The sequence below is a fragment of the Talpa europaea genome (assembly GCF_964194135.1).
Source record: "Talpa europaea genome assembly, chromosome: 8".
Classification (NCBI taxonomy): Eukaryota; Metazoa; Chordata; class Mammalia; order Eulipotyphla; family Talpidae; genus Talpa; species Talpa europaea.
The window spans coordinates 72,845,349-72,860,241 of record NC_140075.1 but is presented as its reverse complement, the minus strand read 5'-3'; the positions used below and the strand labels follow the sequence as shown (position 1 = coordinate 72,860,241).

At 37.9% G+C, this 14,893-nt stretch overlaps 1 protein-coding gene across 1 annotated transcript in view; it reads left to right on the top strand.

Moving 5' to 3' along the window:
- Positions 1-14,893, top strand: part of SLC25A21 (solute carrier family 25 member 21) — a gene marked incomplete at its 5' end in the record, with an annotated part of 431,493 nt that overhangs the window by 299,124 nt on the left and 117,476 nt on the right. The window lies entirely within an intron of this gene.

Here is a 14,893-nt window from a genome sequence, read left to right as displayed (position 1 = left end):
GTGGTAAGATATTTGGTGTAATGACAATTTCTCATTCAGTTGAGTGTCTTTGGAGCACTGGGAACTAGTGGCAGTAGGAAAGAATGTAAATGATACCCCAAAAAAAAAGTAGGAAAAAAAAGCGTAACTAGTTCTTTGAATACAAATACTGCATGTCATATCTATGGCATATCCAGGTTGGTACAATACAATTTTCTCCTAAAAAAACTTCTTGATTCTGTTGTTGTTTTTGCTTTTTTCTCCCTTTTGGTTTTTTATAAACATTTTCAACTTTTATGTGATGATGTGGATTCTAAATGGCATACTTAGAGAATGCACTATTCACAAAGCACAGGCGTGTGAAAAAGCAGTAATGTGCTCTCTCCGTGGTGAAGCAACCCACTAGGAAAAAAAGAATTGCAACAGCAGATCATGGCAATCATATAGTTGAAGAGGAATGAACAGAAAGGAGGTGTTTTTTTTTTTTTTTAACCAGGAAATATGAAGGTGTACTATTTGGTAGACGTGTTTTGCGGTGCCTGTTAAACGCCTCCTTCTCTGTCAGTCTCCACCACTCACAGCCTCAGCCAAATGGGTGGGCCTGGGCCATGTTTGCACAATGACTCTACACCTTGGACATGGCTGAACAGGCCACACCCTAGAGAATTTTGACTTTGCTCTGCTTTTGCAGTGAACAAACCAATTGGAAACAGATAACACTCTCAAAGCAGGATAATTTAAAGAGACTTATAAATGGATTTATTACAAATGTATGGGCAGGATATAAGGAAATCACAAAGAAGAACTCGGGATCCTGGGACCACCAGTAGTAGGAAGTAAAGCTGTCACTTCCTCTAAACTCAAAGTCATGCTAAAGGGCAAGGTTACCAAAGGCTGAAAGACGACAGTCATGAGGAGAGGGCTCCGCGTGAGGAGCAGCAATTGTTTATAGACAGAGACAAAGTCTGAGGAAGCACATAAGAAGGAACCAAACAAATAAATATCCCAAACTCATTTCCCTCCTGTCACCTGTCAGGGCTTCTCATTGCCACAATGCAATAGGGAAGTAGAGAATATAGGAGAATTGTGATGTAATAACTCAGGTCACTTCTCAGATTGGTAAACAGAGTAGAGAAGGGTGAAGAGTAAATCTGGAGGAACAAATGAAAAGTATTTGGCTCATGTGGTGGCATAAAGAGTAAGTGGAGACCACTAGGTTTGTTTCCTATTATACTTTGAGACATGTCCGTCCTAGCAACCAAAACCCTGATGAAGCCATGCTCGTTTAAGAAAGGTATTGCAATGTAACAACACAAAAAGAGATCTCTGGTTATGTCTTAAAATTCCCAGGATGTTTAAACTTGGGGTTTTAAAGAAATGTTTTCTTTATTTTTTTAATCCAAAACTTGGATATCTTCAAATACACAAAGAAATTGAAAGTTATTCTGTGCTTATGGGTTGGATTAATTAATATATCTAAAGTAGCCTTATTATCTGAAATGGGCAGAGGATCTGAACAGACACTTTTCCAAGCATGACGTACAGAGGGCCAACAGGCACATGAAGTGATATTCAATGTCATTAGTGATTAGGGAAATGTAAATCAAACCTCAATCAGATATCACCTCACATCTGTTAGAATGACAGTTATCAAAAAGACAAGAAATAACAAGTGTTGACAAGTATCTAGGGAAAAAGGAACTCTCATACGCTGTTGATAGGAATGTAAATTGGTACAGCCTCTATGGAAACCAGCATGAAAACTCCTCAAAAAATTAAAACAGAACTACCATATGATACAGCTATTCCATTTCTGGGTACTTATCCAAAGAATACAAAAGCACTAACTCAAAAAGGTATCCTCAAAAAGGTATATTTCATTGTAGCATAATTTGCAGTAGCTGAGACATGGAAACAACCAAAGTATTGGTTGTTGACAGATGAATGGATAGAGATCTGGTATATTTATATTATGGAATACTACTAAGCCATAAAGAAAGAATGAAATCTTGCCATTGCAACTATGTAGATGGACCTTAAGGGCTTTATGTTAAGTGAAATAAGTCAAATAGAGGAAAAACAATGCCACTTGATTTCTCCCATAGGTGGAATATAAAATAAAACAAAACAAAAACAAATTCAAAGATAGAACAGGTCAGTGGTTACTAAAAGGGAAGGGAATTGGGAATGTATGACCGGGGCCAGTAGTATAGTTGTGAATGGAAACAAGACTTCAGGTGGTGACCACATTGTAATGTACAGATGTCAAATTATAATGTCGAACACCTGAAACTTATATAATGTTATAAAACAAAATTATGTCAATAGAAAAAAGTATGTTCTCAATGGTATGCTTGTTTACATGTGGTATTTTTTTCTTAAATCATAAAATAATCATTAATTCACTTGCTATATAACACTCAACATGATGCAAGTAATATCACTAAAAATTATATATTCAAATCAGTCTTGATTGTAGAATGCTCTCTTGGCATCAAATATTTATTATTATTTTTTTAAGATTTATTTATTTATTTATACAAGCACTGGGTACAGTCAGAAGCGCGAGAGGGTGAGAGAATTCACCAGAGCCAGAGCGGAGAACAGAACAGGCAGACTGACGAAGTACACTGCTGAGAGGAGCAGCAAGCGGCAGGAGAGGTCTGCGCGCCATGTGGGACCCTTGCCCGGTGGCCAGGGATAGAACTGGCGCTGCAGAGGCTGCGGCAGCTTCGCAACCCAGCGCTCAACCACTGCGTCACCGGAGAGGCCTGGCATCAAATATTTAAAGTTGTCTACATTCAAGGGAATAAAATAATAATAATAGCTGCAAACTGTACTATGAATTATATCAAGACTTTTTAAAAAGATATTTCAAACTGTGGAGTTGCAGCTGACCTATGATTTCTGCCAGAATTTGACCTAACACGAGTGATTAAGAGTGGCTTAGCAGTGGCTTACAATGCTTTTGGAAGTAGTGTACGAGGAAGTAGAAAGATTTGCAGTGGTTCTCTTTTCTTCTCTCTCCTCCTTCCCTCTCCTTTTCTCCCCCTTTTTCTCCCCCAAAGGGATAATGTAATGCCACCAAATCAACAGAAAACTACAGTGATTTGGTTAGAATTCTGAAAATATATAGGTTTTTCAAAAGACACTTTCATATTTTTCTCAAATTTTCAAACTAAACATACATTTATGAGAATCTAAATAACCACATAATCTATAATGCAGAAATGGAAAACAAAAGCACACATATGCAAGAAACATGGAAGAAACAAACAGAAACAGAATCCACAAAACAAGGGGAACAAAATCAAGAAGAAATTATTATGGCTGGCGTCAGCTCTGCTTTGTCATCATCCTCATCATAAGTTCAAATTAGTTATTGTTTGACTTCAAGGAGTGACGAGCCTCTTTATTAAACCCTTTGAGTGAAGGAATTCTGAGGAGATAGGAGCAGGGTCATCCTCTCACCAAGAGGAGAGACTGTAGCTGCCTGAGCTACTCTACCTGAGCATGGCACCAGAGCTGAGGGAGAGAGAACACTAGTGGGAAATGAAGGCTGCATTCCATCCTCTCCTGTTCTCAGGGAAAAGTCAACTCAGTCAGAGGCCACTGATCTCAAAACCTCAACTCTCCAGCACAGAACTGAACAACAAAACATATGCACGTGGTCTCTCTACAGTCAAATAAAGGTTATTACAAAGGCCAGACCCTCACTAAGAGCCCTGACCAAGTTGGGTTACCTGATCATTAGTTTGCCACTGGTCTTAAATGATGAATTAAAGGTCATGGGAGAATGCAGAAAATAAAAGTGGAGAAAAAAGGAGAATGAGTTGGGGGCAGATGACACACTGATGTGCAAAAAATGATAGCTCATTGCCTAGCTATAAGGGAGGAGAAAGAACAAAACTAAAAAAGGGAAAAAAACAAACAGGGAAAAGCACTGTGAAACCATTAGTGTAGGAATTGACCCTTCTCAGCTTTGTGAGGATTCAGGAAGTCACAATATAGCATCCCAGGAGGCCCAGTCCCATTCAGAAGGCCCCTATCAACCCCAGTCACTATGAAAATACTATGTTGGATCCCTACATACTACTCAAAGAGACAAATAAGAATATAATAAAATAGGGAAAACTTGCCTATTAATATTTTCATGCTACATCTTTGTCACCATTAGAATGCAAACATGTGTACAAGGGTCTATGTCTTAAGCAGAATCTAACTTCTAAGTGCCCATTTCATGCAGGCACTCAAAAAAATGTTGTTAATCAAATAAATAGGATCAGAAGTGAAAGAGAAGTTATAAAAGAAATCTAGAAAATCAAAGACTCATAAGAGATTGCTATGAACATTGGTATGCTAGTAAGTTGAATAACCTAGAAGAGATGGAGAAATTCTTAAAATATACCAACATCCAAGACGGAATAGGGAAGAAATAGAAAACCTGAACAGAGCAATTACATACAAGGAAATCAAAACAGCAATCAAAAGTCTCCCAAAGAACAAAACTCCAGGACCAGAAGTGTTCATTAATGAGTTCTACTAATTCTTCGAAGATGAGCTAATACTCTATACTGCTCAAACTCTTCCACAAATTTGAGAAAAAGAGAATACTTCCAAACAGAGTTAACATTACCATGATACCAAAAGCAAAGACAACACAAAAAAAGAAAACTATAATCCAGTTTTTCTAATGAACATAGATGTAAAAATCCTCAACGAAATCATATCAAAGTAAATTCAATATGCATTAAAATGATTCTACATTAAAAATGACCAAGTGGGATTTATTCCATGGACACAAGGATTCTTCCACATCAAAAAAAAAAAAAAATCAGTCAACATTATTCACTACATCAATAAAAGGAAAGGTGGAAATCAATGATTATATCAGTTGATGCTGAGAAAGCATTTGATAAGATTTAATATCCATTTATGATGAAAACCCTAGAAAAACTTGGGGTAGATGGAACATACCTCAACACAATAACGGCCATATAGGAAAAACCCACAGCTGATATCATTCTCAATGGTGAAAAAATGAAAGCTTTTCCACGAAGATCTGGCACATAACAAGGATGTCCACTTTCACTACTCTACTCCACTTAGAATTGAAAGCCCTGGCTAGAGCAATGAAGCAAGAACATGATGTAAAAGAGTCAGATAAAGTCAAACTGTAGAAATATGCCTGCAAAATTGAGGCTACCAGAGAGGGAGGGAGAGGGTTGAGAAGAAAGTGGGGAAGGAGCACAATGGGCAATGGTGGTGGATTATGGGTGCTTTTGTGGTTATTGCAGTATAATAACAACATCTGAAGTGGAGGTTCTATGGCTCTATACACAGACAACTTTGCAAACCTATTTACCTAAAAAAAATCGTTACCTGGCTTGAAGCCTGAGTTGCAGGGGATTGAGGGTGAGAGGATTCACCAAAAACAGAGTGGAAAGCAGAACAGACAGACTGGACTGATATACACTGCTGAGGGGAGCAGTGGGTGAGACAAAAGAGGTCTTCCGCGCCATGTGGGTAGCTCACTGGCTGGCCCAGGATCTAACTCGGGCTGCAGAGGCTGTGGATAGCTCCATAGTGCTGTCTTTAACCCCTGTGCTACCTGGGAGACCCCTGTTAAGGTAATGATAAAGTTTTACTTATGAAAGGGTGGGCTAAAACTCCAAATGTTTAAATCTAATCTTCACATTTAGCTTTTATGATTGAGTAAGAGTGAGTGGAGTTTCACTAGACATAGCTCATGGATTCACTATGGGTGTCTCACTTGAGTCTCATTTTAAATGACTGTCTTATGTTTAGTTTTTAAGATTTTAAAGAACCTTAATTAACCCAGATATCCAATTATCTGTATCTTAATGTATCCAGGGAAGAGTTAATTATTAAAGGGTAATTATGGTTTCAAGTTACTAGTTGGAATAAGATCAGCATTTTATATTAAATGACTTGAACTGTCTTGTCTTTTGCTACTTGCCAAAGTGCCACCTATAATTCTGCCAAAAATATTAATTGATTTTTATTAAATTTTTGGTTAATTAGTGACACATAGTTTTCTGCACACATTCTATGGACAAGTTAGGCCTGCTTCTGGGTGGGAATAATTCATGCATCTCTTTTGTTGCCAGTGTTCCAAGCGATGTGCTTTTAATTATTTTTAACATGTTATTTGATGGTAATAGTGAAACCACACCCTTCCACTGGGGTTCACTTGAACATGGGTTCATGACATATGACATAATGAAATATTCATTATTAAAACATTTGAGAGAGAGAGGAGGATTATAAACAAAGATATCATTAGTTGATATTGGCCTTAATGATGTTCCCCAACACACAGTAGGCCCTTAAAACTTGGAAATAAATAAATTCCATAAAACAGATGCCAGATAAATATAGCAAGATTTTTTTTTATCCAGATATATAAATGTAATTATCAACAATGAGAGGATTGAGAGGAATCACATGATGTTATTTGCTCTTCAAATAGGACTGCATCTAAATTTTTCTACAGAGTTGTCTATCCCACCTTCCTGATGAAATCTCTTTATGCTCTCTGTACTTCTGTCAGTGAGGGATCTTATTAAATGAACATAACTGGTACATTTCTGAAACATGGCTCCCCACAACACAGATAATTCAGGGCTGATTTCTTTAGCATTCCAGAGTTAAGTTTCGAAGTCATTTGGGTAATACACAAGTAATATTTCCTCTATAGTAGAAAGTGGAAATACTTGGGCTCAGAGAAGTAATATTTCAGCTTATTAACTAAATTAGTTTCTGAGTACAACTGGAAGACTTCAAGAAACTTGTTCTAGTCTGACACCTTTTAAACTCCAAGCCAATTCTTTTTCAAGCGACTTTAAACTCACAAGCATAAAGAACTGGGAAACTAAGGGACACCCTGAGGCGCGATCATATTTGTAAAAATGCTCCAAAATTAAGAATGATTTACAAGTGTAATTGCCACTTTTATCATTTTGGGGTCTTGTCCACCTCTGAAATGCTTTGGAAAACTGTGTCCTTATTTGGAACTGATAATAACTGTTCCAAATCTTGGTCACATATGAGGTCAATCTTGGTATAAAAATAAAAACTTCCCTTAAAAATTTCCTCAGCTATGATAAGCATAAGCATGTTTTCTTATTAGCCAAGTTTATTATCTTCATTCCCCAAATTTCTTTCTAGCATAAGCATTTATGCTTATGAATGCAAAGAAACCACCCATTCTTTTAATCTTTGTTGCTTTGACATTATTGAAAAGCATCCTTCCTTATCAGTGCTAAATAAAGCATAAAATAGGCACATTTTATCAGTTAAAATAAAATGGAATGGTATATTAGGTCTGCAGAGACTCTATATGCTTTGACATTCTCCCTCCCTGGGATCCTGGATTATGGTCTCTAGTGTGTGATTAGTTTCTGTGAAGTGGCTTAGTTCCCAGGGCCATAAGAGGATTCTGGTAGATTCGACTACATTTGAATTCCCTGTTCTGAAAATCTCTCATGGATGCTAAAAACCAAAAATTTCAGTCTCATCCTGAACAATGAGTTGAGGTTTGACAGGTAAGAAGAATGTCGTGTGGTTCACTGTCACATGGGCTAGGTGGGGAGGGTGAGAAAAGAAAGGACACAGATAAATTTGGCGGGAGTGGGGTGGGGTTCAGGGGAAGTTACAGTTTTTATGACTATTTGGGGGATATGGGGAAAGCATGATACCTGTCATGACTATGGTAGTATTACTATTTGATTTCTGAAATCAGTGTATCCCTCTCTATTCTCATACCCTTGATAATGGCTTTTATTTCCAATCTGTGATCCATCCTTCCCTCATTTCCCAAGTGCAAATTGGGTTCCTGTTAATTAATTGCTGTAATGGCCAACCTAGGTCTGTGCACTTGAGAAACCACAGGTAGATGCATCTGAATGTGATGTCATTTGTTGGCATTAAATATGAAGTTTAGTTAAAAGTGTGTGTATATATACACACATGTACATTCAAAGTGGCAGCACAATAATCTGATATTAAGTATAGTTTTGTAATGTGACATATTTTACAAAACAAAATGATTAAAAGTTTGTGCTAGTAAGGCTTTTGTTTAATTGAGACCAGTTTATGCTTGGAGCATTTTAATTATATAGCTATGTCAATTAGCCTATTTTATTGCTTGTGGTTTAACATTATTAGATTTAGATTATAATCTCTAATGATCATTTGTCTCTGACTTGTTAACTAGTATGTTGTCATTAAAATAAATTTTAGAATTATATTGTCAGTGTACTTAGTTATTATCCCATAAGTAATACAAACAACTGGAAGAACTTACGCCAGGTGGTATAATAAACTCTCTTATCATGATTCATTTTCAATGTCAAATTATACACAGATTCTAAATGCTAGACATGCCATATGTCTTATACTTGTGTAAGATATATAAAACTAGACCTATTTCATCACATTTTTTAGGGACATGTAAGTAAATGTAACAAAATTTTTGGTTGGCAAAATGATGATCCATTTATAGGATATTTAAGTGTACTTTAAGTGTTAGGTGTGAATTGTAAAATGTACAGTCATAGAATATCAGACTTTAAATCTTCTCGCTCGGCTTGTGAAAGAAGACTGTAATTAGATGTGTCTAGGATCACAGGAAATTACTTAAAGTATAATTGGGTTATCTAGGTTGATCTGATACTTCAGAAAGATAATGTTTTTGAGGCTCTGTTCAAAAGCATGTTCAAAATTATATAGCACAGAAAATTTCCTTCCCTCTGTGGCTTTGCCAAGATGTTGTTCCCTTATCTAGAGCAATTATCTAGCCTGACTGCTCACTCCGGGTTATATATTTCTTCAAATTTGAAATTGTTTTACTATAACATAAAGAAATTTATTAGTCTTCTTTACAAAATCATAAATGCTCAATCAAAGTATAGCCCAGCCTACTTACACCCAGCAGAGGCATTTAGATTTTAAACAGGCAAATGACATCTTAATTTTTACCAGATATATTTCTATTTCTTTTATAAAATAATCTCTTAGGGAAATGACTAAGCAACAATCAGGAAAAGTATCTGTTTGCCCTAAATTTTTAGAATAACTTGATAAGCAGCCAAATATGTACTAGCATAACTTTTGAAATTCAGTCTGTGATCACCGCTCAGAGAGAACCTAACTCACGACCCTTGTGAATATGTCAGCATTATTTTAAGGGGTTAATCCATGCCGGATCCAGCAAGCAGAGTTGTTACTTAGATTGCAAGGGAGGGAATCAAGTCTCGTGACTCTATTTAACACTTGAATTCTTTCTGCCTTATCTTATAATTAATTACTAACATTCCCTGCACCCCACCTGTTTTTTCAGTCCTAGAAGGCAAGATCTATGTTTTATTCACTTCACCTGAACCTGCAGATGGGGATCTCAGTAAATATTGAGACAGAACTCTATGTCGAGGACTATAAACCACACCCTTTCAACTTCATCAGAGGAATCTTGTGCTTGTCATCGTTACAATTGGTTGTATTTAATCTGAAGTAAAACACAATGCCCAGAGCTCACTTTTTTTTTTTTTTGAATGACCATTCACAATCACTAGTTACTTAAATTTGGAATAATAAGGCTATGGACACAGAGCAATGCTAGAGGGCACCCATTCTCCCCAGCACTTGCTAAAGAAAACTGACGGATCATCTCTAAAGCCAGCAGCCTCTTCTCCAGGCTGGCGGAGTCTCCTGCATGGGTGACAGCAGAGCCTGCCTCCTCCTTCAGTTCAGTCATCTGCCTTTCGGGGGCCAAGGGTGTTTCTTCTCCTGGTAGCTGATTTCTCAGCGTACAGGATACTAACACATGCAGTGGCAATGTTTCTAGAGAAGTGCTTTCTAGGGCCTTTTTCCAAAGTTGGTGGGCGGGTGTGTACATTTCAATTTCAAAACCTCAGACGTGTCTTTGCACGTTCAGTCTGACTTTGGCCATGCTCAGTCAACCAGTAAGAGAGCAAACATACTCTGTAGGAGCAACATCTTATTTCAGTAACATACGCTAATTACAGTGAGTTAAAAAAATCTTTATTTAATCTCCCTACAGTTATCCCTTTAATGTGTTCTGTAATTGCAAACCTTTAGTCTGTTAATCTCTGATTCATTAGTGGATTTCTTAAGTGCTTATTAAGGAGCACGTGTAGCAGTCTGGTAATTACTAATAATCTTTGTTCATAGCACATTTACAAAGATCTCTGCAGGGAGTTTCATTAGATTCATCACTTACTGTCAATATACAGTTTTTATTAGTGGTCTCCCATCCCTGTGAAATCTGAAATTTGGGGTTTTACAAAACAAAATGAGATGTCTCTTCTCTCTGATGGCTAAAATCAAATATTAAGTCTGTGTATCACTGTCCCTTCAACAAAGTATCATGTCTGCTCGTCCATTTTACTCCTGAGGAGAAAAGCAAAGAGGGATTAAATTACAAATCTCACCCATTTATACTATTTATCACTGGCAACACTGGGATTATATCTGGTGACTCCTAGTCTGTGTCTCATTTCCCCAATATGCCTCAACTCCTCTGACACAAAGGTGTAATTTTTATGTGGCCTCGTGTATAACATAGCATAAAATTCTACCCAGGAAAAAGAGGTTCGCTTAGGGGAGTATTTGGTGGTAAGAGCCACATAAACTCAGCCTAAACCACACCAAGTCTTCCTAGCCTCTCCTTGATAGCTGGAATCCCTTCAGCAGGGGGCAAGTTCAGAGACAGTGTATCAACATACAAGCCACAGTAAGGATCCATGACTAGTATGAATGCTTTTCTGGAAGAGGGTTGACTTGGGGAAAGCAGGGGTGAGTACAACAGTATTGAACTGGAAAATGACCTGGAGATGATGCTACAAGGCACTTTCCCCTGACTCACTGTCTTGTTTAGAAGTAGTAGCGATACCAAAGAGATGGTTTAATGGCTTTTCTCCCCATCCCACCCCCAAAATCTCCATAGATTTTCTCCCTTAAAACACCACAAATAATTATACATTCTAACTAAATAAGAGAGTTTGTGTTGCACATACGTAGCTTCAGGACAACCCTCATCACCTACCCCAATTTGATTCCTTATAACTCAATTGCTGACCTTTATAGTAATATTTAGATCTATATTAGATCTATACAAACATATCTATAGATATGTTTGTGTGTGTGTCCTGAAGCCTCTAGTCCCAAAATAGACTCCACTGGCCATCAGTATTTTTAAGAAGATGGCACAGGTTTCTCCTGCTATTTGAAAATAGCATTAATGTTCCAATATGGTATGAACTGGTAGGTCTTTTGAGGGTCCTGGGAATACTATTACCAGTAATTTATATGGAAAAATTTTTAGCGTTCCCAGCCTAAAAAATAGTCTTACCAAATTATACCAAATAGAAATGATCTCAAGATAGCAAGGGAAATCTATAGAGATATTACTTTAGAAACAAAGACATTGCCTAAATTTTGGAATTTTCAAATAATTTCAAAGTATTAAAGTTGTTTTATTTCTTGCACACTTTTTTTTATGGCCCTATCTTATGAAGAGCTCTGACAATCTGAATGCCTCCAGTGCCATTGGTAACTATGCTGAGAATCAACCACAGACTACTTTAAAATTTGGAATCAATGACTGAGCACACAATTAAATCAGTGGGAAATGTCATGGTTCTTAACAAGTCTAGAGAAAAATGTTTTGGTGAGAACTTCCTTTGACTTTTAAAAATGGGCTTGATCACTTGCAAATGCTATCCTCCTGACTCTGGTAGTTCATGTATATGGCACAGAGAACATGGTAGGTTGTCTTTCCCATTGGTAGAAGTGCTCCCTGGTACCTCGGTAGATGGGATCGCTGACTCCTGGGCAATGAAGCACAGGGCTTGAGTGATACTCTTTCCTATGTGTTTCACTTTGAATGGATGTTAGGCCCTGAATATTTCTCAAGTATTACTCCATTGTCCAATTTGCCAGTTTGGCAGCAAGATTTCATTCTAATAAAAGAAGTTACTCAGATGGAGATTCCAGATGTGTCTAAGTTGCTTTTATTAGGACAATGGAAATGTCCAACCTTTTCTTCTAAACACAATCAAGAGTAGTGTGGCTTAGCCTTTGTAATTTTACAAAGAGTTGTATTACGTAACTGGAAAATTGTCTCCCAGCGCATATAGAGAATTTGTAAGAACAGAATGCAGCTTGGAAAATGCTGATGTAAAGCTCTAGTCCAAGAGAGAAACCTTTTAAGTTGCTGAAATGCAGTGGAGGGGAAGAAGGAAATTGCTGTTTTACATGATTAACCAAAATACACTATAATTATATCAACTTGAAACAGATTCCTTAAAAGAACTGATAACTCTGTGATCAGAATAAGTCATGTGTAGTACAACTAAATACTGCATGTACTTTCTCTGCAAAGTGTAGACATGCCATGTGTCAGATGCATCGTGTAAAAGACAACTGTACTTGCCTTAGCCTGTTTAATGGGACCTCCAAATGCTTTAGCATAATAAAGAGTAGTGGGGAGGCTTTACAGAGGAATTAGTGTTTACTATGCCTGCTCATCCTTTTGCATTGCTCTGCAATGCAACACAGCTCATTTAATGTCATTTTGAAGCTGCCACTCCTGTTTGTAATTAACACAGCGTCACTCATCAGACAGTTTCCAAATGGAACACTCCTCAAGGATTCCACAGACTGCCTATGTTGCCTGTTCTAAATGGGTGGATAGCATTTAATCACAGATATTTAGCCCAAAGATATCCTTCCTTTGTCTTCCCTCCAGTGTCTCTCTCTGCAAAGTACTCTTCTCTGCCAGCCACAGTCCGTGACAGAGATCATCTCCAATAAGAGTGAAACTAGTGTTTATTCGGTGTCAGTAAAACTCATTGGCTGACATATGATCCTCTGAAATAGTATTCCAAAACATTTTTTTGCATATGGTAATCATCTATTTGTACATCTCCTTCACCTAACTGTATATATTTATAAAGGGGTGGGTTATATTTTATTTCTTTATAACACCCTGAAGAGTGGAGTACCTAATGCATAGTGTTCAGGACAGATTAACTGAAAAAGAATGAAAACTTTATCTGCTGGATTTTGAAAAAAGAAATTGCAATTAGTGAAGGAAGTTCCTAGACTCCCAGTAGTCAGAACTAGTTAATTATGAAAAAACTGTACTCTGTGTGCATCTTTGTGTGAGCTGACAGAAGACCCACCTTGGTACTACCTGAGCAGGCAGACATCATTGCTAGAGCTTATGTCTCTAGCCCAGGTAGTAAACGAGGAACTAGGGTTGGTCCCTCTCCTGCCTCTTTCAGAACCTTCTAGGCCCACTTACCTGTGAGACTCGCCAACCAAAATTAGTGGAAATGCTCAGCTGAGGAGCAGGAAAAGGTCAAATGCTCTATATTAGACTTTGACTTATCTGTGACATAAATACCCTCCTCCAACCAGCTTGGGTCTCCACCCACCCTGAGCAGCTGAGTCCTCCAACAGACAGCTGTGACATCTGTCCTGAAGGAAACTCAGCAAAGATTATTGGGAGTGGGAGGGCTGGAGGGAGGGGTGTTTCCTCTCACTTCTCTTGAAAGGGCAGCTTCCCCTAACTGGCCTTCCTTTCTCCCCACCTGGAGTGCTCCCCCTGGCTAACTCTTTTTACCTCTCTGAATCCCACAAGGACCAACTTAAATCCCTTCTCCTTCCTGAAGTCCTTCCTGAGCCTCCACAGAAAACAGTAATTGCTCCCCTGATAAACACCTGGGCAACTTGGGACTGGTGCTACTAGGCATTTTGGATATTCTTCCTCATGTTGTTAATTATTTTTTTCTCATGTTTTATATTTATTGCATTTCTTGAGAGTAATGGTAATGCCCTGGATTTTTGTAAAACCCGTAGCATCTTATATAATATGGGAAACGTTTTTAAAAATACTTAGCAATCCAGAAAGGAATTGATAAAGGCAAATGATTTTAATGGAAATTCTTATAGACATTATGAGAAATATGTATGAGCATGTAATTACAATTGTAAAAGTATTACAATTTTAAATCATTTTTCTTAAAAGAACAGTTAGTTTTATTTATTTATTTAGAGGCATTTTTTTATTATTATTATTATTTGTTTGTTTGTTTCATTTATACATGCACTGGGTACAGTCAGAAGCGCGGGAGGGTGAGAGAATTCACCAGAGCCAGAGCGGGGAGCAGAGCAGGCAGAAGGACCGAAGTACACCGCTGAGGGGAGCAGCGGGCGGCAGGGGAAGTCTGCGCGCCATGTGGGACCCTCCTCCGGTGGCCGGGGAGCAGCCGGGGATCGAACCAGCGCCGCAGAGGCTGCAGGCAGCTTCGCAACCCAGCGCTCAACCACTGCGCCACTGGGGAGGCCCAGTTAGAGTTTTAAATTTCCCAATTAGACTTAAGAAGTTTCATACTGAACAATGACTGTAGCTTATAAATAAGCAAATACAGAGATGGAGATGCTTTTTTTGAAGAATCATATTTTGCTGCTCCCAGTTATTTGTATATAAACCTACATATAGATTTCCTATTGTACATTTTGTGCTTAGAGTTAACTCATTTGTTTTGTAAATACCAAGCTATCTGATCTACATGCACTGAGTTCAAAAACAACAAATAGTGTCCATCCACCTGACCATCAAGTCATATTCTTGATTTTAAACAGATATCTGCTTACTGAGTCTTCTGATCCAGTGGTCTCACACACATCCGGTGTTCCCCTGGATCTAGAGCAGTGTAAATGAGCTAGCTGTACTGATATAGGCAGACTAAAGAAAGCAAAAATAGACACCAAATGAGATGTAGGGGGAATGAGAGTACCTGTCATAAATATCTTTAGGAGAAAAACCCCAGGGCAAAATTCAAAATCAAAAGTTAAGACCTAT